The 25,735-nt window shown below is 41.4% G+C and overlaps 1 long non-coding RNA gene across 1 annotated transcript in view; it reads right to left on the reverse strand.

Moving 5' to 3' along the window:
- Positions 1 to 8,487: 8,487 nt before the first annotated feature.
- The window catches only part of LOC138349968 (uncharacterized), an 80,462-nt gene continuing 63,214 nt past the window's right edge, over positions 8,488 to 25,735 (reverse strand). Inside the window, exon 5 of the long non-coding RNA XR_011221940.1 lies at positions 8,488 to 8,549. This is a non-coding gene — a long non-coding RNA (uncharacterized lncRNA). The remainder of the gene's footprint in view (positions 8,550 to 25,735) is intronic.

The raw sequence follows: 25,735 nt of genomic DNA on the forward strand, positions 1-25,735 counted from the left end.
GAGCTTATAAATGGAGACATTTACTGTGACGACGAGCTGGCCTCATTATCAACAAAGGCCCACACAAATTATAGAGAGGACTCTCAAGTCTCATGATCAGAATATTAACACACCTGACTCAGCATTGCCTCAAACTATTGTGGACACGATCCATGGACCCTCTGCATTTCCACTACGTACAAGTGTATGTGCGGCATGGTGACAGCAGAGGTAGGGACGACCAACTATGTGGTACAAACACTGAACATAAATGCCATGATTGCAGTATGAGAGACTGAGCTGGGGAACCCATCGCCTCTATTTCCTCCCCACAAAAGCATAATCAGTTGCGGCTCCACGGCCATTCGAGCTCAGAAGTATTCGGGTTCGTAGTACCGTGCGGGAAGTGAAAGTAAACAAGTAGAACCAGTATTGCTATACACAACAATACAATTCACAAAATGATAAAATTTACTTAAATTCATTAAGATGTATATATATATATGTTTCGCTAAGGATTTTACCTGGTGACATTTGGTATGAAGGATTTGTTGGGAACATATTCTCCGATAATTGTGAAAAATCTGAGCACTCTCTCAGATGTAGTGCGACTTTACGAAACAAGACAATTTGGACAGTACAGTCAGGTTTCTTTTTTATCATGCTGGTGAGTTATCTCTATGTAAGCAATACGTAATCGGACCTTTTTTTGTAATCTACTAACGAAGTTTCCCATTTTCTATCTTGACGACCATTGCAAGAAATTACGGAAAAAAGAAAATGATATGGAGGAAGACCATGGCAAAAAATTACTTTGTCTAATGTATTTTTGGTTGCATGTCGATGATCGTCCGTCTGGTGTAGTATCAGATGTACTGCTTGCAGTTTCTGCATGTTAGTTTTCTTTATGGTGTGTAGTGGTACTGGGGGATACTCTAGATGCGGCCGAACTAGAGCCTTATATAGGTGGATCTGAATGTTAGTACTGAGACTTCGGAATCTCCTCAGTTTTCCTAAGGCTGCTTTGGCTTTGTTTAGTCGGTCCCTTACATGAATTTTTATCAGAGTTCCATTGATCATAAGTCCCAGTATTCTGCCGACCTCCGCATATTGGATCGGATGGTTGTCAAGGATGATGGGGTCCGGGTTTCTTTTCGCAATGTGTATTATCTGAAACTTTTGTTTATTTGTGCTTATTTTCATTGTTTCTCAAAGTTGTTCACAAATTCAATTGCTGCCTTGGTCTTGTCGGCTAGTAGCGGCTTTGATGGGCCCGGTTGGCATATTATTTGGGTGACATCGTCAGCGTATGTGATGTATTCTCCATGTTGGGGTTGGGGCAGGTCAGCTGTATATATGTTGAATAGAGTGGGAGAGAGGCAGCTTCCTTGTGGTACTCCACTTTTCAGTTCTATTACGCCACCCAAGTAGCTGCCGATATTAGGCCTAGCAGTTCTGTTTTCTATAAAGCTGCAGAGAGTAGCAGTAAATCTGTGTGAGTCCTAGCTCAGATATCTTATATTTTAGGCCTGTGTGCCACACTTTGTCGAAGGCTTTCGAGACATCTCTAAGCACGAGAGGGTGATGGCGAATCTTTCTCAGGATATGTGCTAGAGAGGGAAAAGTAGTATCGCGGTGAAGTGTGTATTGAGTGCTTTTGGTTGAGATATGGAGCCATGGTACGCAGTATGGCTGGTATGCTGAATTGGGTGCGGGAATGGTCGAGTCATTTGTATTCAAGGGTGGAGTGTGACGGGGGGAATGGCCTCAATGGTTTTTGTCCTTTTGTTCGCCAGTGGTGTTGCCCGGGAAGAATGAACATTTGATACGGCGGGTGTCTTATGACGAGGTTTGGGGGTTGTGAAGAAGCTAGAGAGGAGTAAGAGACCTTGGAGCGATGGCGGCCTCCCTGCTGAGTTTTATGTCGAATTTTGGAAGGTGATTGGTTACCATGTACTGGAGATGGTTAGGTTTTGTTAGAACAGCAAGTATTTGGGTTCATTCCTAGTATGGGTGCAGTTCCCAACCTCACCCATACTAGGGTGCGCAGCGTTGCCGAAAGGTGGTGATTTCAGGGGACTTTAGCAGGCCCCATGGTGCAGTGCTAAAACACTCTCCCGGCGCTATGCGAGCAATTTAGCCTGGATTTGTATCCTCGCCGAGGAAGATTGACTAGGCGCCAATCCTTAACTATAAGCCTATGTTCACTCAGCAGAGAATGGGCTGTTAAACGATTTTGCTGGTAGTATTCCAGGGAAAATTAGGATTAAGGTGATTTGCTCGAAACGTTATGCGTGCTAGTGGCTTTAATATATATATATATATATATATATATATATATATATATATATATATATATATATATATATATATATATATATATATATATGTCGTACCTAGTAGCCAGAACTCACTTCTCAGCCTACTATGCAAGGCCCGATTTGCCTAATAAGCCAAGTTTTCATGAATTCATTGTTTTTTCGACTACCTAACCTACCTAACCTAACCTAACCTACCTTTTTGGGCTACCTAACCAAACCTAACCTATAAAGATAGGTTAGGTTAGGTTAGGTAGGGTTGGTTAGGTTCGGTCATATATCTACGTTAATTTTAACTCCAATAAAAAAAAATTGACCTCATACATAATGAAATGGGTAGCTTTATCATTTCATAAGAAAACAATTAGAAAAAATATATTAATTCAGGAAAACTTGGCTTAATAGGCAAATCGGGCCTTGCATAGTAGGTCAAAAAGTGAGTTCTGGCTACTAGGTACGACATATATATATATATATATATATATATATATATATATATATATATATATGTCGTACCTAGTAGCCAGAACGCACTTTTTGGCCTACTATGCAAGACCCGATTTGCCTAATAAGCCAAGTTTTCATGAATTAATTGTTTTTCGACTACCTAACCTACCTAACCTAACCTAACCTAACTTTTTCGACTACCTAACCAAACCTAACCTATAAAGATAGGTTAGGCTAGGTTAGCCTCATTTCATATTTCTCTGTGGATTTTCCGCATAAAATGATCAGTGTTTTGTGATTGCCAATTGCATATATATATATATATATATATATATATATATATATATATATATATATATATATATATATATATATATATATATATGTATATATATATATGTATATATATATATATATATATATATATATATATATATATATATATATATATATATATATATATATAACTGAAAACTCACACCCCAGAAGTGACTCGAACCCATACTGCCAGGAGCAACGCAACTGGTATGTACAGGGACGCCTTAATTCGCTTGACCATCACGACCGGACAAAAGGAAGTGATAGCCGAAGCTATTTGAACCGACTTCCCCGCCGGCACTCGGATGGTAATCTTGGGCATTGCATTTTATCAAATCACCTCATTCTTTAGGGCACACGTGAAGAACACAAATGCGAACAAGCCTGAATGGTCCCCAGGACTATATGCAACTGACAACTCACACCCCAGAAGTGACTCGAACCCATACTGCCAGGAGCAAATCACTACCAAAGTATAAGAATGTAGTATACCATATAAATTGAATAGATCGAATACTAATGATCCAAAGTGGATAACAAAGGATCTGAAGAACTATATAGATAAAAAAGGAGCGTGGTACAAAAGGATTAAGAATGGGGAAGTCTGTTTAGAACAGGAATTCAGTACAACTGGTTAGAAATACTAAAAAAGAGATAAGGAAAGCAAAAAGAAACTATGAAGTTCGCATAGCAGAGCAAGCAAAAACAAATCTTAAATGGTTTTTCCAATTATACCGGACAAAGATTAGGGAAAGGATTAGGTCCATTAAAAACTGAGACAGGTCAAATAACAGATAGTGATGAAGAGATGAGTAGTATTTTTAATAAATATTTTATATCTGTATTTACTAAAGAGGAACTTAACAATATGCCTTCAGCCGAACAAGTCTATGTGGGTGGGGACGAGGACAGGTTGACGAGTTTAGCAGTTACCAGGGAGGATGTTCTTAAACAAATAGTAAAACTCAAACCAAACAAATCCCCAGGGCCGGATGAAGTGTTTGCCAGGGTGTTTAAAGAATGCAAAAAGGAGCTTTGCGACCCACTGTATATCATATTTAATAAATCAATTGAGTCAGGCAGAGTGCCAGAGTTATGGAAAGTTGCTAATGTGATATCAGTTTTTAGGAAAGGAGATAGATCACTTGCGTCTAACTATCGACCAATTAGCCTAACGTCTCTTGTGGGAAAGTTACTCGAATCTATAATTGCAAATAAAATTCGTCGTCATCTTGAAAAACATAAATTAATAATTGAGTTGCAACATGGTTTTATAAATGGGCATTCATGTTTATCAAATTTGTTATCTTTTTATTCTAGCATAGTTGAGGCAGTTGATAGTGGTAAGGATTGTGATGTTGTGTACCTTGACTTTAGCAAAGCTTTTGATTCAGTGCCACATGAAAGACTGATTAAAAAGATAGAGGCTCATGGTATTGGGGGTGCTATATTAAGCTGGATTAGGGCATGGCTATACCAAAGGAAATAGAGTGTTAGTATAAATGGAGTCAAGTCAGAGTGGGAAAATGTTGTAAGTGGACTGCCTCAAGGCTCTGTCCTGGGACCTCTGTTGTTTATAATATATATAAATGATTTAGATTCAGGTTTGAGTAGCAACATCTGCAAATTTGCCGATGATACAAAAATCGGTAGGGAAATTAATACGGAAGAAGACTCACTATCTCTTCAAGTTTATCTAAATAGGGTTTAGAAATGGTCAAAGGATTGGCAGATGCAGTTTAATGCTGATAAATGTAAAGTTCTGAGGCTAGGTAATGATGATAGAGTTACAAGATACGAGCTAGATGGTGTTGAGATTGTGAAATCGGATTGCAAATGGGATCTGGGAGTTATGATTAGTAAGAATTTAAAACAAAGGTATCAATGCATGAATGTTCGTAATAAGGCAAATAGGACACTGGGATTTATTAATCGAAGCGTTAGTAACAAGACACCTGGCGTGGTTCTTCAGCTATATCTTGCTCTGGTTAGTGGTTAGAGGTGTTTGTTTGGGTTTAAACTGTTAGTAGATAGAGGTATGGGAATTGATTTGGAGGAAGGAGGTAATAAAAGTATGTGTTCGTGGGAGAAAAGAATTGGCAAAATGATCAGGGAAAGAAAAGGGCCTCAAAATAACAATTCACTTAGGGTATATTACACTAACAGTAGAAGTCAAAGAAATAAAATAAATGAATTAAATGCTCTTGTCTGTACAGAAAAAATAGATATTATTGCACTTACCGAAACGTGGATGAATGTAGAAAATAGAGAACTATTAGCTGAATATCAAATAAATGGATTTAAACTATTTCACACAGATACATATATTAGACGAGGAGGGGGAGTAGCCATATATGTTAGGGACAATTTGAAATGTAGTCTCAAAGAGGGAATCAAAACTGAGCCACACACAGAAACTATTTGGATAGAATTAAACGAAAAAGCTAATAATATTATAATAGGAGTTATATATAGGCCACCAAATTTAGACAGAATGGAAGCAAAGCATCTATGGGATGAAATATCTAGAGCATCTAGATCTAACAGTATTTATGTCATGGGCGACTTTAATTTTAGTGGAATAAACTGGTTGAACAAAACAGGGAATAGTGAAGCAGAAGATTTTCTAAAATTAATTGACGATTGCTTTCTTACTCAACACATTAAGGAACCAACACGGGAAAATAATATTTTAAATTTAGTGTTAACTAACAGGGAAACACAAATTAATGACATCGAAATAGGGAGTGAGCTAGGGAACAGTGATCACAAAGAAATCAGATTTAGCATAGAATGGAATAGACCTGTAGGAGAAAATTCTGTTAAAGTGCCAGATTTTCGAAAAGCTGATTTTAATAGCCTAAGAAATTTTTTGGGTCAAATTGATTGGAAAGTCTTGGGTATGGGGTGTGGGCCGGTCTTGGAGCGAGACATGAACCCACCGATAGGTGACGTAAATGGGGATTTCGATGTGGATTTAATATATAACGTATTTAAGAATATTCTAAACAAAGCACAGGAACGTACTATACCATACTAATTGAATAGATCGAATACTAATGACCCAAAGTGGATAACAAAGAATTTAAAGAACCTTATAGGTAAAAAGAGAGCTTGGTACAAAAGGATTAAAAATGGGGAGGTCTCTTTAGAACAGGAATTCGTACAACTGGTTAGAAATGTTAAAAAAAGAGATAAAGAAAGCAAAAAGAAACTATGAAGTTCGCATAGCAGGGCAAGCAAAGACAAATCCTAAAGGGTTTTTTCAGTTATATCGAACTAAGACTAGGGAAAGGATAGGTCCATTAAAATCTGAGACAGGTCAAATAACGGATAATGACAAGGAGATGAGTAGTATTTTTAACAAATATTTTATATCTGTATTTACTAAAGAGGAACTTAACAATATGCCTTCAGCTGAACAAGTCTATGTGGGTGGGGACGAGGACAGGTTGACTAGTTTAGCAGTTACCAGGGAGGATGTAATTAAACAAACAGTAAAACTAAAATCAAACAAATACCCAGGGCCGGATGAAGTGTTTGTCAGGGTGCTTAAAGAATGCAAAGAGGAGCTTTGTGACCCACTGTCAACCATATTTAATAAATCAATAGAGTTAGGCAGAGTGCCAGAGTCATGGAAGGTAGCTAATGTGGTACCAATTTTTAAGAAAGGAGATAGATCACTTGCGTCAAACTATCGGCTAATTAGCCTAACGTCTATTGTGGGAAAGTTACTTGAATCAATAATTGCAAATACAATTCGTCTTCATCTTGAAAAACATAAATTAATAAATGAGTCGCAACATGGTTTTACAAATGGCCGTTCATGTTTAACAAATTTGCTAACTTTTTATTCCAGCATAGTTGAGGCAGTTGATAGTGGTAAGGATTGTGATGTTGTGTACCTTGACTTTAGCAAAGCTTTTGATACAGTGCCACATGAAAGACTAATTACAAAAATAGAAGCTCATGGTATTGGGGGTGCTATATTAAGTTGGATTAGGGCATAGCTATTCCAAAGGAAACAGAGTTAGTATAAATGGGGTTAAGTCAGAGTGGGATAATGTTGTTAGTGGAGTACCTCAGGGCTCTGTCCTGGGACCTCTGTTGTTTATAATATATATAAATGATTTAGATTCAGGTTTGAGTAGCAACATCTGCAAATTTGCAGATGATACCAAAATCAGTAGGGAAATCAACACAAAAGAAGACTCGCTATCACTTCAAGTTGATCTAAATAGGGTTTTAGAATGGTCAAAAGATTGGCAGATGCAGTTTAATGCTGATAAATGTAGAGTTTTGAGGCTGGGTAATGATGATACAGAGATGGTGTTGAGATTGCAAAGTCGGATTGCGAAAGGGATCTGGGAGTTATGATTAGTAAGAATTTAAAACAAAAGGATCAATGCCTGAATGTTCGTAATTAGGCAAATAGGACACTGGGATTTATTACTCGAAGCGTTAGTATCAAGACACCTGGTGTGGTTCTTCAGCTATATCTTGCTCTGGTTAGGCCCCATTTAGATTATGCAGTTCAGTTTTGGTCGCCGTACTATAGAATGGATATAAATTCACTTGAACGTGTCCAGCGTAGGATGACTAAGTTAATTCCCCAAATTAGAAATCTTTCATATGCCATATATATTATGCGCTGCCATATATATTACATATATATGACACATGTCTAATTATCGTTTCTGTCCTGCACCGTTCATAATTGGACCCGGGACCTTTCGGCTGTGACCCGACTGTGCTGACCACTGCGCCACAGGACTGCAACCAACCACACCACAAATTGAAGTCTGAACTTGCATCTGTGTATTTTCAACTACATTTCACCTCTAGAACCTTTGTTAGCTATCTTCCACATGAGAATAAACCGCTGAAAGAGGGTCTTTGTCTTGTCTGTAGGAAATATATTCCATGGTTCCAAACGGACTAGCCACATACAGCAGGAAAACTACAAACTATTAACTTCCATAATACGTAACATGATCGCACACCGGACTGAGTTCTTAAACTGGTAGTTTTAAGAAGCCAGTGTGAACCCACAAGCGTCATTTATTGCTACATTCTCTCTGAAAAGCTTAACTCCTCAACCACCCACTTTGAGTATTGGTATACGATGGTTACGTATGTCATCAATGTGGTGTTTTACACAGGAGCCCCAGGATTAAAATGATGAAATGCAAAGATGGACAACTTTCAGTATACCAGTCATACATGTATGCTAAAATTACTGGCTAACACAAACGTCCTGACAAAGGTTAATTCCAGGTGAAAGAGTCAAGAAACTAGTTTTGATTATTGAGGAAAGTGCTGTGTAAGGAGTAAGAGATTGCAAGATCATACAAGTAGTGTAGAGGTGGAGGCGAGCAGTGTGCAGCTTTATACTGAGGTTACCTTAACTTGTCCTGGTAACTTACCTGATGGTGGCGGAGTCCATATTCAGCGTCAGCAACGTGATGGCCGCACTGCAACATGTCTCTGTAAAATGTGAAGCATTATGATACCGACAAATAATTTTAACTTAACATGTATCAACAGTGTTTATGAAGTTATAATAAAACAGAAGAGATAAAGGCTCATGAGCAGCTCTGAACAATATGTATCAATAGACAAGTATCAACAGCACAACAGTATACTTCACACTCCACTTAAAAAGTACAAACCAAGACCAAAACACAATAAGCCTCTACACTTTGTATTAATAATGTTGTGTGGAAGTACTTGTACAGACTTGGACAAAATTCACCATTACCCAGGAAAAATGGCACCGAGGAACTAACGGGGTACGAATCAACTTAGTCATTCTATAATGTTAATGTTTTATTGCAATTTAAAGCCTATATTTTTAGCTACATTTGAAACTTTATTTAAAAAAAATCGGCCAACTAAGTATTCTATTTATATTTTTAAATCGCAAAAATATCTTGCAACAACTAAGATGCTAACTTGCATATTTATTTATTTATTTTTTTTTTTGCTATGAAAATATAAAACAATCAGATTAACCCAATAAAAGCCATTGAAAAGTATTTCGAAATAAAATTATATAATTAAAACGGATTTTGTTGATTTTTGGTGGGGAAAATTCGTATATTAAAACACCAACCTCATGTTTCTCCTGTTTCAGTTTGTTTTTATCCTATTTTCATGAAATTTTCACACCACACACACGGCTCGGCAGGCTTCACATTTTACACCACACACGGCTCGGCAGGCTTCACATTTTACACCACACACACACACACGGCTCGGCAGGCTTCACATTTTACACCACACACACACACACGGCTCGGCAGGCTTCACATTTTACACCACACACACACACGGCTCGGCAGGCTTCACATTTTACACCACACACACACACACGGCTCGGCAGGCTTCACATTTTACACCACACACACACACGGCTCGGCAGGCTTCACATTTTACACCACACACACACACGGCTCGGCAGGCTTCACATTTTACACCACACACACACACACGGCTCGGCAGGCTTCACATTTTACACCACACACACACACACGGCTCGGCAGGCTTCACATTTTACACCACACACACACACACGGCTCGGCAGGCTTCACATTTTACACCACACACACACACGGCTCGGCAGGCTTCACATTTTACACCACACACACACACACGGCTCGGCAGGCTTCACATTTTACACCACACACACACACACGGCTCGGCAGGCTTCACATTTTACACCACACACACACACGGCTCGGCAGGCTTCACATTTTACACCACACACACACACACGGCTCGGCAGGCTTCACATTTTACACCACACACACACACGGCTCGGCAGGCTTCAGATTTTACACCACACACACACACACGGCTCGGCAGGCTTCACATTTTACACCACACACACACACACGGCTCGGCAGGCTTCACATTTTACACCACACACACACACGGCTCGGCAGGCTTCACATTTTACACCACACACACACACGGCTCGGCAGGCTTCACATTTTACACCACACACACACACACGGCTCGGCAGGCTTCACATTTTACACCACACACACACACACGGCTCGGCAGGCTTCACATTTTACACCACACACACACACACGGCTCGGCAGGCTTCAGATTTTACACCACACACACACACACGGCTCGGCAGGCTTCACATTTTACACCACACACACACACACGGCTCGGCAGGCTTCACATTTTACACCACACACACACACACGGCTCGGCAGGCTTGACAACTGTGCTTCATCTCTTTCTTATTTCTTTTCAAGACAGTTTTTAAGGTAAAAATAAAAATACCAAATTCCTTATTTTTGTATTATTAGGAAACGTAAAACAGATTCAAGCAAGAGACTCAAATAAGACTAACATTTACCATTCCTTAAGCATACGTTATCTTGCAGTTGCAAAGTGGAGGAATACTGTAGGATGTGTAACTATATTTGACTTTTCCTAGCGCAAGTAACGGGATTTAGTATACTACACATTTCTAATGTTTCTTAGACAGGTAAACTCTTCCAAGAAGTGGTCAAGGCGGTGTCTGTCTCTTTAACCGAACATTTTGCAACAATGCTGCTCAGTTATTTTATGACTACTTGTATCCATGTAACGCCTGGAGAGTGCACCCATGACTCACCATGGGAACGTCCCGGTAAGATCAGCTTGTAACCTCAGATTCAGCAAGAGTTAATTGAAATATCATCTGGCTCCTCCCTAGTCAGCTTGTTCCTGTTTATGAATAATCCTGATGGTCTTGACAAACAACTTAATGGTGCAGCTTGATTGCTGTTTTGTACATCATGGGAAGCTGACGTCTTAAGGTGCTGACCAACCATTTAGGTGTACAAAACACACTTTTCCCGAGTTGGCTGAATCAGCTGGGAACAGGTCTACACCAGACGTTCCCACAACAGTGTAAAACGCCCCCCCCCCCTTCTGATTCAGTTGTATATATACCCCTGTATGATAGTTAGGACATTCCCAAAAGGAATCCACAGGGAAATAGCAGTTAGGCTATATAGACTACGTCTAGGTTACAGATGCAACTGGGAGATTGGTGAACCCCGACAGAGAGAGTGTATCTTCTGCCAAACTGTCACAGAAAAGCCATTACTTCACTATCTTCTGGAATGTGAAGCAACCTTAGAAGAGCTTTAAGAGTTCCTGAATCATGCAGTGGCCACCCTGAAGCCATCAACACAGCCACTCTCCTGGTCAACAAAGGTGTCCAGCAGCTGGACACCCTCATAAAGACTGTGAAGCAGTATCCTCCCCCGCGATAACAGCTTGATGCAACCTCAGAATACTGATAAAAAAAAATTGTACCACTTACGGGCTATTCATGCCCGTGCCACCTCTTGGTTGGCTTAATCTTTATCAATCAATCAATCAGTTAGGAGAGAGAGAGACAGTGCTGGAGTGTCGGAGGCAGTGTGAGGCTGCAGGTCATCAGGCAAGCCTCAGGAGACAGAGTGAATCCACCAGACTGAGAGGCAGAGAGTGGTCTTAATTAAGGTAATGTGTGTGATCTTTGATCCGTTTTCCATGTCTGGATCCCGTAATAATTGCCAGTGTTAAAGTAGGATTTTATAGTGGTGAATAACATAATTTGTTCTCAATAAACTCATGTTAAACTTCCCATCTGTATCAACTGTTGAATCCCCGTAGCTTCTGATATAATTGGCTAACAACCGTCCCATAAATATTGACAGTTAAAGAAAGAGGACTCTCCAAGTCAAGCAATGTTTCTTGCCTCGTTGCTTGATTATAGTTAATGAACAAGGCAGATGGTGGCAGCGTTTTTAATCCTGTGTAGCATTTCCTTGTTGGTTACCTTTGGTTCCGGTGTAAACCATTAGTGGTACTTTAATATATGGTGTACAAATTTAGCAGGGTTACATTATTAATGTTTCTATTTTTAGATTATTTGTATAGTGGTGTTACATCCAAGAGGAATTCTTGCTATTACTGCCTTTCACTGACTTCTCGTCGGTTCCCGTATCACGATGCTGATGCCTGATGACACCTCTAATTTGTAGAATAATCATGTTTACGTGAATTGTATTTGGTCTCCCTCTGCGCCCTCGGCAACTAATCGTTCATTTCCACATATCCCAAGGTGAGGGGAAACCCACACGAAATTGATCACCTTTCCTTGATTGGCCAACATTTTTACAGCGCTCTTTATTTCCCAGGTTGTCCTCGTGTTTTGTGTCTTTTTTGTCCAAGGGCTTTGAAGCCTTTATGACAATGACTATATGTAATTTTCCCAAAACAGAATTTACAAAATGAGTTACGGGCAGAATGTTAGATTTCTAAAGCTAGTATATACTATATCTAAAGCACTAGTATGCTCAGGGTTTCGACCAGATGGTTCGGGCACTTTACAGTCGGAGCAGATGAATGTTTCTTTTGCGTTTCTTCCCATGCATCTTAATGCTCTAACAATGACTGCGTCGAGGTGTTGGTGTCGCGGAGGCGTAGTTTTCAATCCATGTGTGTTCATATTTTCCGTTTGAAAAAGTCTTATTCCTAAATACAGTGTACGCTGCTTCAGCCCTGCCATTAGTAGGATTAGCAGCTCATTTGATCTAATTAGTTTCCTGCTCTTTAATAATTTCATCGAAATACTGTCTTGCTTCTTGTGGTAAATATGGAATTTGTTTCCGTTCTCATCTCGTTTATTTTAATTTTAGGTAGTTTTTCCTTCCAGGAAGGTGACATCCTTACAAGCAGGAGCTCACAAGCTTGCTATAGCAGGTGGAATTCTTCAAAGTAGTAGCTTCGTCTGTCATTAGCTTCGTGTTACTGTGTTACTAATTTTCTTCTCATAACTAGTAAAAATTCTGCTTTTCCTTTGTAATATCACTGCAGTGAGAGTTTTTGGCAGTTTTAACTGCAAATTTCACATTCAGTTCCTTAACACTGGTGTTAACGCACCGGGGAAACCGTTCTTGTACTTTCCATGTTTTGGTATTATTAAGACTACAAGAATGAGTGCAATGGCTTTATATTTCATGATTTCAAGCCATTCATATGACTCGAGGATCACGTGCAGGCGATGACAGCAAGAGACTGTGGCAGAGCGTAATATGCTGTGCACAACTTCAAGCACTACAATGAAGGCACCGTGACCATTCCAAGACAAGGCTCTCAAGGTCGACGGCTTTTGCGTGTCCATATGAGTTGATTTTCTCTTTTTTCTTTGCTATAACCAACAATAACTCCAAGGTACCAATAGCAATCAATACAAATGAGTGTTTCGCCATTAATTTCAAGGTCATCGTTTATTCTTTTGATGACAGTATGCTATCGCCTTATATGTGGAGCGAGTGAATCAGAATTTAGCCCATTTCCTTCCTTCCCAGTTAGACTGTTTAATCTTTCTAAGAGTGAGTGCTTGTATCAGATCATCATCTGCATAACTCAACTGTATTCCTTTCGCAAATTCGATATTAGCAATGGCGTTGAAAGTTATGTAACTTATTACTTCAACCCGAGGGATTCCATTTTTCAAATTCATTGTAATCGAAAAAAAATTCGTCGAAATAAAGGTTTAGACTCTCCTTCCTGTGATATTGTCGTCAATCTATTTCAGGAGTCTTCCTCGTCGCCCATGTATGTAAGCTCATCTAGGATCACAATTTCTTGATCCTTATCAAAGGATTCTTTGATGTCAACAAACTCAATATTTACCTGTCATTAAATAATTTTATTATACAGCTGACTGTGATCCAGCCTTTAACAAATCCGTTAACGTCTCTCCTAGTCAACCTGTTTTATGTGACAGACGGTTTAAGATGATCCGTTGTTTGGGTAATTCTCCAATTAAGTGCAATTTATTAAATAGGCAGAATGTTGCTGCCTTTTTTTAAAGTCCCCTTATCTTCTGGATCAATGTTACACAATACGATATTATATATATATATATTATATATATATATATATATATATATATATATATATATATATATATATATATATATTAGTATATTTTGGTAGCAGTCTTTCCTGAAGACATATATTATTAAATATGACCGAAAAAGTAAGATTAATAATTCTAACACGAATTTTCTCAATCTTTCGTACATTACGCTTCACTGTTGGAGGTAAATCAAAAATCACTTCTCCAAAATTCATTTTTATTTCTAGTCTGACGCGACACGGGCGCGTTTCGTAAAACTTATTACATTTTCAAAGACTTCACAAATACACAACTGATTAGAACTTACGTATCTTTGCTATTATATCTATATTTGAGTGAGGTGGGAGGGATGATGTGGCATATAGTGATGTGGCATTAACACAAGACATAACATGAGGGGATATTAATAGGGTATTAAAAGTATCAACACAAGACAGAACAGAAACAATGGGTATTGAATAGAAGTGTTTGTAGAAAGCCTATTGGTCCATATTTCTTGATGCTTCTATATTGGAGCGGAGTCTTGAGGTGGGTAGAATATAGTTGTGCAATAATTGGCTGTTGATTGCTGGTGTTGACTTCTTGATGTGTAGTGCCTCGCAAACGTCAAGCCGCCTGCTATCGCTGTATCTATCGATGATTTCTGTGTTGTTTACTAGGATTTCTCTGGCGATGGTTTGGTTATGGGAAGAGATTATATGTTCCTTAATGGAGCCCTGTTGCTTATGCATCGTTAAACACCTAGAAAGAGATGTTGTTGTCTTGCCTATATACTGGGTTTTTTGGAGCTTACAGTCCCCAAGTGGGCATTTGAAGGCATAGACGACGTTAGTCTCTTTTAAAGCGTTCTGTTTTGTGTCTGGAGAGTTTCTCATGAGTAGGCTGGCCGTTTTTCTGGTTTTATAGTAAATCGTCAGTTGTATCCTCTGATTTTTGTCTGTAGGGATAACGTTTCTATTAACAATATCTTTCAGGACCCTTTCCTCCGTTTTATGAGCTGTGGAAAAGAATTTCCTGTAAAATAGTCTAATAGGGGGTATAGGTGTTGTGTTAGTTGTCTCTTCAGAGGTTGCATGGCTTTTCACTTTCCTTCTTATGATGTCTTCGATGAAACCATTGGAGAAGCCGTTATTGACTAGAACCTGCCTTACCCTACAGAGTTCTTCGTCGACTTGCTTCCATTCTGAGCTGTGGCTGAGAGCACGGTCGACGTATGCGTTAACAACACTCCTCTTGTACCTGTCAGGGCAGTCGCTGTTGGCATTTAGGCACATTCCTATGTTTGTTTCCTTAGTGTAGACTGCAGTGTGGAAACCTCCGCCCTTTTCCATGACTGTTACATCTAGAAAAGGCAGCTTCCCATCCTTTTCCGTCTCGTAAGTGAAACGCAGCACGGAACTCTGCTCAAATGCCTCCTTCAGCTCCTGCAGATGTCTGACATCAGGTACCTGTGTAAAAATGTCGTCAACATACCTGCAGTATATGGCCGGTTTCAAGTTCATGTCGACTAAGACTTTTTGCTCGATGGTACCCATGTAGAAGTTTGCAAACAGGACACCTAGGGGAGAACCCATGGCGACCCCATCTACTTGCTTATACATGTGCCCATCCGGGCTCAAGAAGGGTGCCTCTTTAGTACAAGCTTGGAGTAGTTTCCTCAGAATACTTTCTGGCATGTCAAGAGGAGTACAGGCTGGATCACGATACACTCTGTCGGCTATCATTCCGATTGTCTCGTCCACAGGTACGTTGGTACGTTACCAACGTACCTGTGGACGAGACAATCGGAATGATAGCCGACAGAGTGTATCGTGATCCAGCCTGTACTCCTCTTGACATGCCAGAAAGTATTCTGAGGAAACTACTCCAAGCTTGTACTAAAGAGGCACCCTTCTTGAGCCCGGATGGGCACATGTATAAGCAAGTAGATGGGGTCGCCATGGGTTCTCCCCTAGGTGTCCTGTTTGCAAACTTCTACATGGGTACCATCGAGCAAAAAGTCTTAGTCGACATGAACTTGAAACCGGCCATATACTGCAGGTATGTTGACGACATTTTTACACAGGTACCTGATGTCAGACATCTGCAGGAGCTGAAGGAGGCATTTGAGCAGAGTTCCGTGCTGCGTTTCACTTACGAGACGGAAAAGGATGGGAAGCTGCCTTTTCTAGATGTAACAGTCATGGAAAAGGGCGGAGGTTTCCACACTGCAGTCTACACTAAGGAAACAAACATAGGAATGTGCCTAAATGCCAACAGCGACTGCCCTGACAGGTACAAGAGGAGTGTTGTTAACGCATACGTCGACCGTGCTCTCAGCCACAGCTCAGAATGGAAGCAAGTCGACGAAGAACTCTGTAGGGTAAGGCAGGTTCTAGTCAATAACGGCTTCTCCAATGGTTTCATCGAAGACATCATAAGAAGGAAAGTGAAAAGCCATGCAACCTCTGAAGAGACAACTAACACAACACCTATACCCCCTATTAGACTATTTTACAGGAACTTCTTTTCCACAGCTCATAAAACGGAGGAAAGGGTCCTGAAAGATATTGTTAATAGAAACGTTATCCCTACAGACAAAAATCAGAGGATACAACTGACGATTTACTATAAAACCAGAAAAACGGCCAGCCTACTCATGAGAAACTCTCCAGACACAAAACAGAACGCTTTAAAAGAGACTAACGTCGTCTATGCCTTCAAATGCCCACTTGGGGACTGTAAGCTCCAAAAAACCCAGTATATAGGCAAGACAACAACATCTCTTTCTAGGCGTTTAACGATGCATAAGCAACAGGGCTCCATTAAGGAACATATAATCTCTTCCCATAACCAAACCATCGCCAGAGAAATCCTAGTAAACAACACAGAAATCATCGATAGATACAGCGATAGCAGGCGGCTTGACGTTTGCGAGGCACTACACATCAAGAAGTCAACACCAGCAATCAACAGCCAATTATTGCACAACTATATTCTACCCACCTCAAGACTCCGCTCCAATATAGAAGCATCAAGAAATATGGACCAATAGGCTTTCTACAAACACTTCTATTCAATACCCATTGTTTCTGTTCTGTCTTGTGTTGATACTTTTAATACCCTATTAATATCCCCTCATGTTATGTCTTGTGTTAATGCCACATCACTATATGCCACATCATCCCTCCCACCTCACTCAAATATAGATATAATAGCAGAGATACGTAAGTTCTAATCAGTTGTGTATTTGTGAAGTCTTTGAAAATGTAATAAGTTTTACGAAACGCGCCCGTGTCGCGTCAGACTAGAAATAAAAATGAATTTTGGAGAAGTGATTTTTTATTTACCTCCAACAGTGAAGCGTAATGTACGAAAGATTGAGAAAATTCGTGTTAGAATTATTAATCTTACTTTTTCGGTCATATTTAATAATATATATATATATATATATATATATATATATATATATATATATATATATATATATATATATATATATATATATATATATATATGCGAACAAGCCTGAATGGTCCCCAGGACCATATGCAACTGAAAACTCGCACCCCAGAAGTGACTCGAACCCATACTGCCAGGAGCACCCTGCTGGCGTACAGGATCCCTTAACCGCTCGACCAACACGACCAGATAAAAGAGGATGGTAGCCGAGGCTGTTTCCATCCCCCCGCCGGCACTCAGTTGGTAATCTTGGGCATGGTATTTTATCAAATCACCACATTCTTTGGGGCACACGTGAGGAACACAAATGCGAACAAGCCTGAATGGTCCAAAGGACTATATGCAACTGAAAACTCACACCCCAGAAGTGACTCGAACCCATACTGCCTGGAGCACTCTGCTGGCGAACAGGATCCCTTAACCGCTCGACCAACACGACCGGACAAAAGAGGTATGCTCTTCAACGCATGCAGAGCTAACTGCCATTGTTATGGCGTTAAGGTTTCTTGAACGGAATACTAATGGTGCAGTGATTTGCACCGATTCAAAAGCAGCACTGCAAAGCCTAAGTAAAAATCGGGCAGAAAATCTTGCAATAGTCGCTGAAGTTAAGAGAGCTGTGAGAGTACTTACCAATCAGGGAAGAGTCATCAAGTTTCTGTGGATCCCCTCCCATGTTGGAATATGTGGGAATGAACGAGCAGATGTGCTGGCTGCTGAAGGAGACCATATTGAATACTTCATACCCAAGACTCTACTACAAATTAGAGGAATTGTCAGGCAACATCACCGTGACAAGGTAACTGAGGAAAGGAGGATAGAAGCACACACCAGTGAATCTGTACGATGGTACAACATGGTTGCAGCTGGCAATCCCAATCATTATGGCCGAAGAGGAGGACGACGAGGGAGAGAATCAGTAATAGCGAGAATCCGTCTTGGATACAAATATCCATGGAGATATGGAATGAAAACAACAGTTGATCAGCGAAGTTGCAGAATCTGTGGTGAGAGTGATGGCCACCGCCTTGACCACTATCTACGTTAATGTCAACACCTGAGAGAAATCAGAATTATGTGTAGAATAATAAACCCCACATTGTTTGAGTTAAGAAAACACTATTTGTCAAATATTGATACTGTTCTTAAAAGATTCCCCCATTTTGCACCCACAAGATAACATTAGCTTTTAAGGGTTGATAGATGTTAATCTTCTTGTTTGAGAAGCTGTTCACTTGAGACAGTTAAGCAAGTCCCAGCCGTGTCTGGGTACAAGTGACAGGATGAACAACCCGGCGGGTTTTCTTCCTATTAGGGAGTGTTGTACATGCTGCTATGGCGGTATGTCCACTCACAAGATGAGTGACGGTGCCCAATACTGTCACTATGGCGGTGTGTCCACTCACAAGATGAGTGGCGCTGCCCAATACTGTCACTATGGCGGTGTGTCCACTCACAAGATGAGTGGCGCTGCCCAATGAACTCGCCCCTCAGGGCAAAATTTAAAAAAAAAGTTAGGGAAGATAGGGAGGAGGGATGAGAGGGGGGGAGGCTGAGGAGAGGGAAGGAGGTGGGGTGGGAGGGGCAAGGGACAACACCCGCTGTGGTCACACGTGGTCTTGTTAGTTTACCAGAGATGATAAACTACTTACTGACTCGCTTGTCTCCCCTCACCCCGAACACCACTCATTTCACCCCCTCCCTCCCTCCCCACTCCTGCTCCCTCCCGCCCTCCCTCCAGTCACGCTCATTTGTTCGTTTTGCAATCATAAAATTTTATATATTTTTTGAGCATATGAAATATGACATTAAAATATAATAGTGAATAATTACTCGGAGCAAGATATGTAAGCGCGCAACCCTGACTGAAGACCGCGTGGCAACATAATGACAACATTCAGGGAAGAACACACCAGTATTTGCGCACGAGTTTGACAAACACTGGACCCGTCACAAGCCTCGTGCGAAGGTTCGAACACGGTCAATTGTTGCTCCCTCGTAATCCCCTTGTTTATTCCTCCTCATCTTACTCCATCCCTCTCCCCTCTCTCTCTCTCTCCTCTTTACCTACCAATCTCCTCCTTATCGTCTTAACTTCACCCAGCTGGGGCTTGTAGGGAGGGAGGGCGAGCATTAACTCGTGACGTCAACAAGGGTGGTTAGGGTGAAGGTTCACCACAACCCACGAGATGTTAACATTATCATGGCCGCTTCTCCCCTTCTAGTGTTTCACCACCACCATTACCATCACAATTACCACTCTACAAGAATGTAAGAATTCTTGTATAAATATAACAAAAAATGTAAAGCCCTGATGCTCTCTTACGATCTTGAGAGTAACTGGAGTATAATAGGTGTGGTTTCCATTGTGTATTTTCATAATTCAAGTGTATGGGGGGGGGGGGGTGTTGACTGAGTGTGTGTGTATTTACTATTTGTGCCTGCAAGATCGCGCCGACAGCTCCAGGACCCCGCTGAATCCCGGGGATGTACTCACAGAGTTGTACTCGCCTAGTTGTGCCTGCGGGGGTTGAGCTCTGGCTCTTTGGTCCCGCCTCTCAACTGTCAATCAACAGGCTGTACAGATTCCTGAGCCTACTGGGCTCTATCATATCTACACCTTGAAACTGTGTATGAAGGTCATTCCATTTGTTAACTCTGACACTGAACAAGTTCTTTCTAACGTCCTTGTGGCTTTTGGATACTCAAGTTTCTACCTGTGTCCCCTTGTTTGCGTACCATCCATGTTGAACAGTTTATCTACCCTTGTCAATTCCTGAGAATTTTATAGGTAGTGATCATGTCTCCCCTAACTCTTCCATCTTCGTGTCGTGAGATTCAGTTTCAGTAATCTTTTTCTCATAGCTCATTCTCTCAGCTCGGGGGACTATTTTGGTTGCTGAATTTTTTATAACTTCGTTTTGTGTTTGACTAGATGTGGACTCCAGGCTGGAGCCGCATATTCCAGTATGGGTCTGACTCATGAGGTATACAAGGTTCTGATTCCTTACACAGGTTCCTGAAGGCAGTTCTTATGTTTGCCAGCCTTGCATACGTCCGCTGATGTTATCCTTTTGCTGTGGGCTTCAGGGGACAGGTCTAGTATGATATCAACCCTTAGATCTTTCTCTTGGATTTCCTCTTTCAGCTGGTACCGTCTGTTTGGCCTCCTGCTCCTTACACCTATCTTCATCACTTTGCACATGCTAGAGTTAAACTCTAGTGTAACACAGAGACCTACCCTTCTGCTAGGTCATAGGTCAGCCACCTGCAGAGTTGAGTTGTTCTGGTTGTGCAAACATGTTGAATGGGAACATTCCTTTCCTCCCTCACTTCCTTCCATAATTAACTTCCCCCTCCTTGAGAGGTGTACGATAGTTGTCAAACAATTTAAATGGAAAAATTCTAGAGTGTCGAAGTGGATCTCATGTAGGAGGCAGAGCACCATACAAGCCTCCACTTGTAGGGTGGCAATTAATCCCCCCCCCCCTTTCCTAACCAGCTGATATGAGGTATGGCAGTTTTGGGGGTGTATAAATATGCCATGTAGGGCAGTTTTGGGAGTGTATAAATATGCCATGTAGGGCAGTTTTGGGGGTGTATAAATATGCCATGTAGGGCAGTTTTGGGGGTGTATAAGTATGCCATGTAGAGCAGTTCAAATTCAGAGTGACTGTGCGAGGGACGAGAGCCAGACCGAGATCGGGTCATCTAGGTTCTCAGGTGGAGAGGCAGGAAATCCAGCAGGTCGAGAGGCAGTTGTCATAAGGTAATTATGTGATCTCTGAAGGTATTATTCCATGTCTAAATTAATGAACATTTGCCAGTGTAAGATAGCGACTTAGAAATTGCCAATGTGTGGGGACTTAGGATTTTTGGTGAATATCATAATGTGAGATTTAATATAGTCATGATAAATTTCATCTGTATGTGTCACTTTGTCCCCCGTGTCATCGCCCGGGTGTGTTAATAAGGACCTTGTACCTCCCCAAACTCTCCAGTGTCCGATGGTTTAACATCACTCTCAGTCAGGGATTACATCACGGAAGAAGAAACCTCTCAGATGCAGCAGTGTTTTCCTGACACATTGCTGTATATGCTTAAGATGTCATTAAGACAGGATGGTGGCAGCATTAGAATAAGTTTCCCTGTCTACACCTGTATCCTCCTACTCATCCTCCCTCCCTTCTCTCCACCTTTGCTTTGATTCTTACATTTTCTGTTCAATTCCTACCAAGCCTCCCTCAGCCTTCTCCGTTTTCTATCCAACCCCTTCTCTCTTCTCCCTCCTGTCATCACCTTACTCCTCCTCCTCCTCCTGCTTCCTTACTCTACTCTTCCTTACTTCTCGCTGCCAAGAAGTAGACAATTACATCTTGTTCCTTCTTTGAATTCAGATTAGCATTTCCTTGAAAACGTTGGTTTATCGCAAGAGTAGTGAGTACCCGGTAACTCTTAACTGTAATTATTGATTAGACGTTTAAAGTTAATATACTTAAGAGCATCAGGGTGTCAACCACCTGTGTTACACAATATTTCGGGTCATATTACACTGAATATTTTATCAAGTGTTACAAAATATTAGTGTTACATTAGTGGCCATTTGTTGGACCATTCCTTCAGTCTGTCCAGGTCATCCTGTCTTAATCCTCATAATTTTCAGCATCATCAGCAAACAGTGAGATGAATGAGTCTATACCTTCTGGAAGATCATTTACGTATTTCAGAAACAGGATACGACCGAGTTGTGAGCCTATGGACTTCCACTGGAGACTTCACGCCAGTCTGAGGTCTCACTCCTCACAGTAACTCTCTGCATCCTGTTGTTTAGGTACAGTACTCCCTTATTCATTGGAGCACCCAACCACTTACTCCAGCTTGTTTCTCAACTTATGCAACAGTCTCTTATGGGGTACTGTGTCAGAAGCTTTCTGACAGTCCAAGAAAATGCAGTCCGCCCATCCTACTTTTTCTTACTTAATGCTTGTTGCTTGGTCATAGAATTCTATTAAACCTGTGAGACACGACTTGTCTTCCCTGAACTCATGCTTGTGACGTGTTATGAAGTCCCTTCTCTCCAGATGTGCTAGCAGGCTTTTTCTCACAATCTTCTCCAACACCTTACATGGTATACAAGTTAATGACACCGGTCTGTAGTTTAGGACCTCCTGCCTATTCCCTTTTTGTAGATTGGGACTACGTTAGCTGTCTTCCAACTCTCTGGTAGGTCCCCCATTTCCAGTTGCTTGTTATATACCATAGATAGTGGCACGCAAAGTGTGTCTGCCCCCCCCCCCCCCCCCTCTTTTAGCATCCATGGTGAGATTCCATCAGGTCCAACAGCCTTAGTCACATCTAGATTGAGCAGATACCTCCTAACCTCATCTCTGGTAATTTCAATATCTTCCAAGTTTGCTTGGTTTATCGCTACCCCCTCTAAGTTCAGGGACTTCCGCCTTGCTCTATTGTGAAGACCTCCTGGAATCTCTTGTTGAGTTCTTGTCACACTTCTTTGTGATTGTCTGTGTACCCATCCTCTCCATTCTTCAGGTTCATCAGCTGTTCTTTCACTGTTGTTTTCCTCTTGATGTGGCTGTATAGCAGTTTGGGTTGGCTCTTGGTTTCCTCTTGATGTGGCTGTATAGCAGTTTGGGTTGGCTCTTGGTTTTATTTGCTGTCATTTTCAAACTGCCTCTCTGCTCCTCTCCTCACACTGAGGTACCCATTTCTGGCCCTCTGGTATCTCTCTCTGCTCTCCTGTTATTTCTGTAGTTTCTCTATGCCTTTGTTAGGTGAATAGGGGCATCAGGGGAAAACTCTGCCCATTTTGTTCTGCCTCGGCCGGGAATCGAACATGGGGCCTTAAAATAATGACCTCCGAGCACTGTCCACTCAGTCGTGAGACTCCTCTACTTACTCACCAATAAGTACTTACCTAACAGTGTCTACAGGGAAGTGAGGTATAGCTCTTTACGTCCTGCCTACTAGCCTTGTTGTACCCGTTGTGTTACAATTTTAACAATTAACGTTCAAATTATTTGTCGAGTCTGGCCTTGAAAGTTGTAGATGAAAGTGGCTTCCAGAACTTCTATCAATGCTGTGACGATGTCGACGCCATCTGCCTCAACACACCCGACCCAAATTCTTAAGCGCACCCGCCTCCATTTTCTGTTTCCCGGTAGATGGCTGTGATCTTACTGACACCTGTACAGTTTCCTTCTTACTATTCATCATTTACTCCTCAGACGTGATGTGGGTGGTCCCGTAGTCGACAGGAATCAGGTCACACAAGGCAAACCTGAACTCCAGACGTGTTCCAATGGGAACAAGTGGCCGAGTCGAAGTAGACTGTGATTTTTCTGTGATAATTAGTGAAGTATTGATAATTGGACCTACGTATCCCTGAGTCAATGTTCGACGTGTCACTGAGCCAATGTTCGTTAGCTGAGGACGGGTTTTGGAAGCAACTGGATTTACCAGCGGAAAGTTAAGTAGTGTTTGTTTGTGGCTAGTTTGTTTGCCACATCTGGTATGTGTTCAGTTATGATGTTATTCCTCAGTGATCAATTATTCACGTTATTACATTGCCAACATGTAAATAATCACTGTGGCATCAGAGTGGTCATAAGCCTCTAACAAATTATTACTTGTATCTATTACTTGTATCTATTATTATATATTATTACTTGTCAACAAATAAAATAAGCAAAGTACAGACGTCCAGTGCCGTAAACTGGTAACTTAGAGTTTGGTTCTTTCATTTACCTTTGATAGCAGCATTCAATAGGCCTGTGAGAATTAATTGTGTCTGGTGAGTTTACGAGCCTCATTGCTACTATGATGCCGTAACATTTGCCTTGAAAGAGCAATCTAAACCAAGGCTGAAAGACCTTTGGTTTAGGTTTCTAAACAATGTTCTAATGTTTGTCAGTGTAACATTTGCTGCAGATTTGGGTAGTGGGAATCACCACAAACACGCACTACCAACTGTACATCATGGTACTCACTTTTCCCATCATGGGAATATATTATATAGTTGTGAAAATTTTGCAAAGTAATCTAAATGTCATTTAAATTTACATATCTGTGTATGTGTGTGTGTGTGTGTGTGTGTGTGTGTGTGTGTGTGTGTGTGTGTGTGTGTGTGTGTGTGTGTGTGTGTGTGTGTGTGTGTGTGTGTGTGTTTCCAGTCTTGGAGACGTGCCACTGAGGGCTGGGGCTTGGGATGACAGGCCCTACCCACTCCTGAGCCCGGGGTAGAGGCCACCACCAAAGGTCCCAGATATAACCAGAATTGTGTTGTCATGATCACACATCTGCCTATTACAGCAAAACACATACATAATAATTTAAATTTTTTGCGCACAATTCAATTTCTCAATTTCTTTCTTTATTGTGCACCCCATACACATCCCGTGGGTGGTGGTGTGAAGGGTTACAGAGGCACATAATCGGTTCGGGAACTGAACCCTCTAGTTCGTTTACCTAAGCAAATAACAATCTTTTGACGCTAGTTACAAAATAATTAATGTTATATATACACGTACACATACTCATGCATACATGTACATATACATACGTATACATATATACATACACATACATATTTAATCACTCACAAATACACACACCAATAATCTTTTGTATCACAAGTGATTCAACAAGAGGCTCACAACAGTCACTATACAAGACACTTTACATCTATGGTGAGTCACACAGTTACTAGTCTTGCTGCACACCCACCCAACTGGGCGGCAGCTTTACAGTCATGTGCTCCAAACCCACCCAACTGGGCGGCAGCTTTACAGTCATGTGCTCCATACCCACCCTACTGGGCGGCAGCTTTACAGTCATGTGCTCCACACCCACCCAAATGGGCGGCAGCTTTACAGTCATGTGCTCCACACCCACCCAACTGGGCGGCAGCTTTACAGTCATGTGCTCCACACCCACCCAAATGGGCGGCAGCTTTGCAGTCATGTGCTCCACACCCACCCAACTGGGCCGCAGCTTTACAGTCATGTGCTCCACACCCACCCAAATGGGCGGCAGCTTTACAGTCATGTGCTCCACACCCACCCAACTGGGCCGCAGCTTTACAGTCATGTGCTCCACACCCACCCAACTGGGCGGCAGCTTTACAGTCATGTGCTCTACACCCACCCAACTGGGCGGCAGCTTTACAGTAATGTGCTCCACACCCACCCAACTGGGCGGCAGCTTTACAGTCATGTGCTCCACACCCACCCAAATGGGCGGCAGCTTTACAGTCATGTGCTCCACACCCACCCAACTGGGCGGCAGC

This window comes from Procambarus clarkii, chromosome 43, assembly GCF_040958095.1.
Source record: "Procambarus clarkii isolate CNS0578487 chromosome 43, FALCON_Pclarkii_2.0, whole genome shotgun sequence".
NCBI classification, from domain to species: Eukaryota; Metazoa; Arthropoda; class Malacostraca; order Decapoda; family Cambaridae; genus Procambarus; species Procambarus clarkii.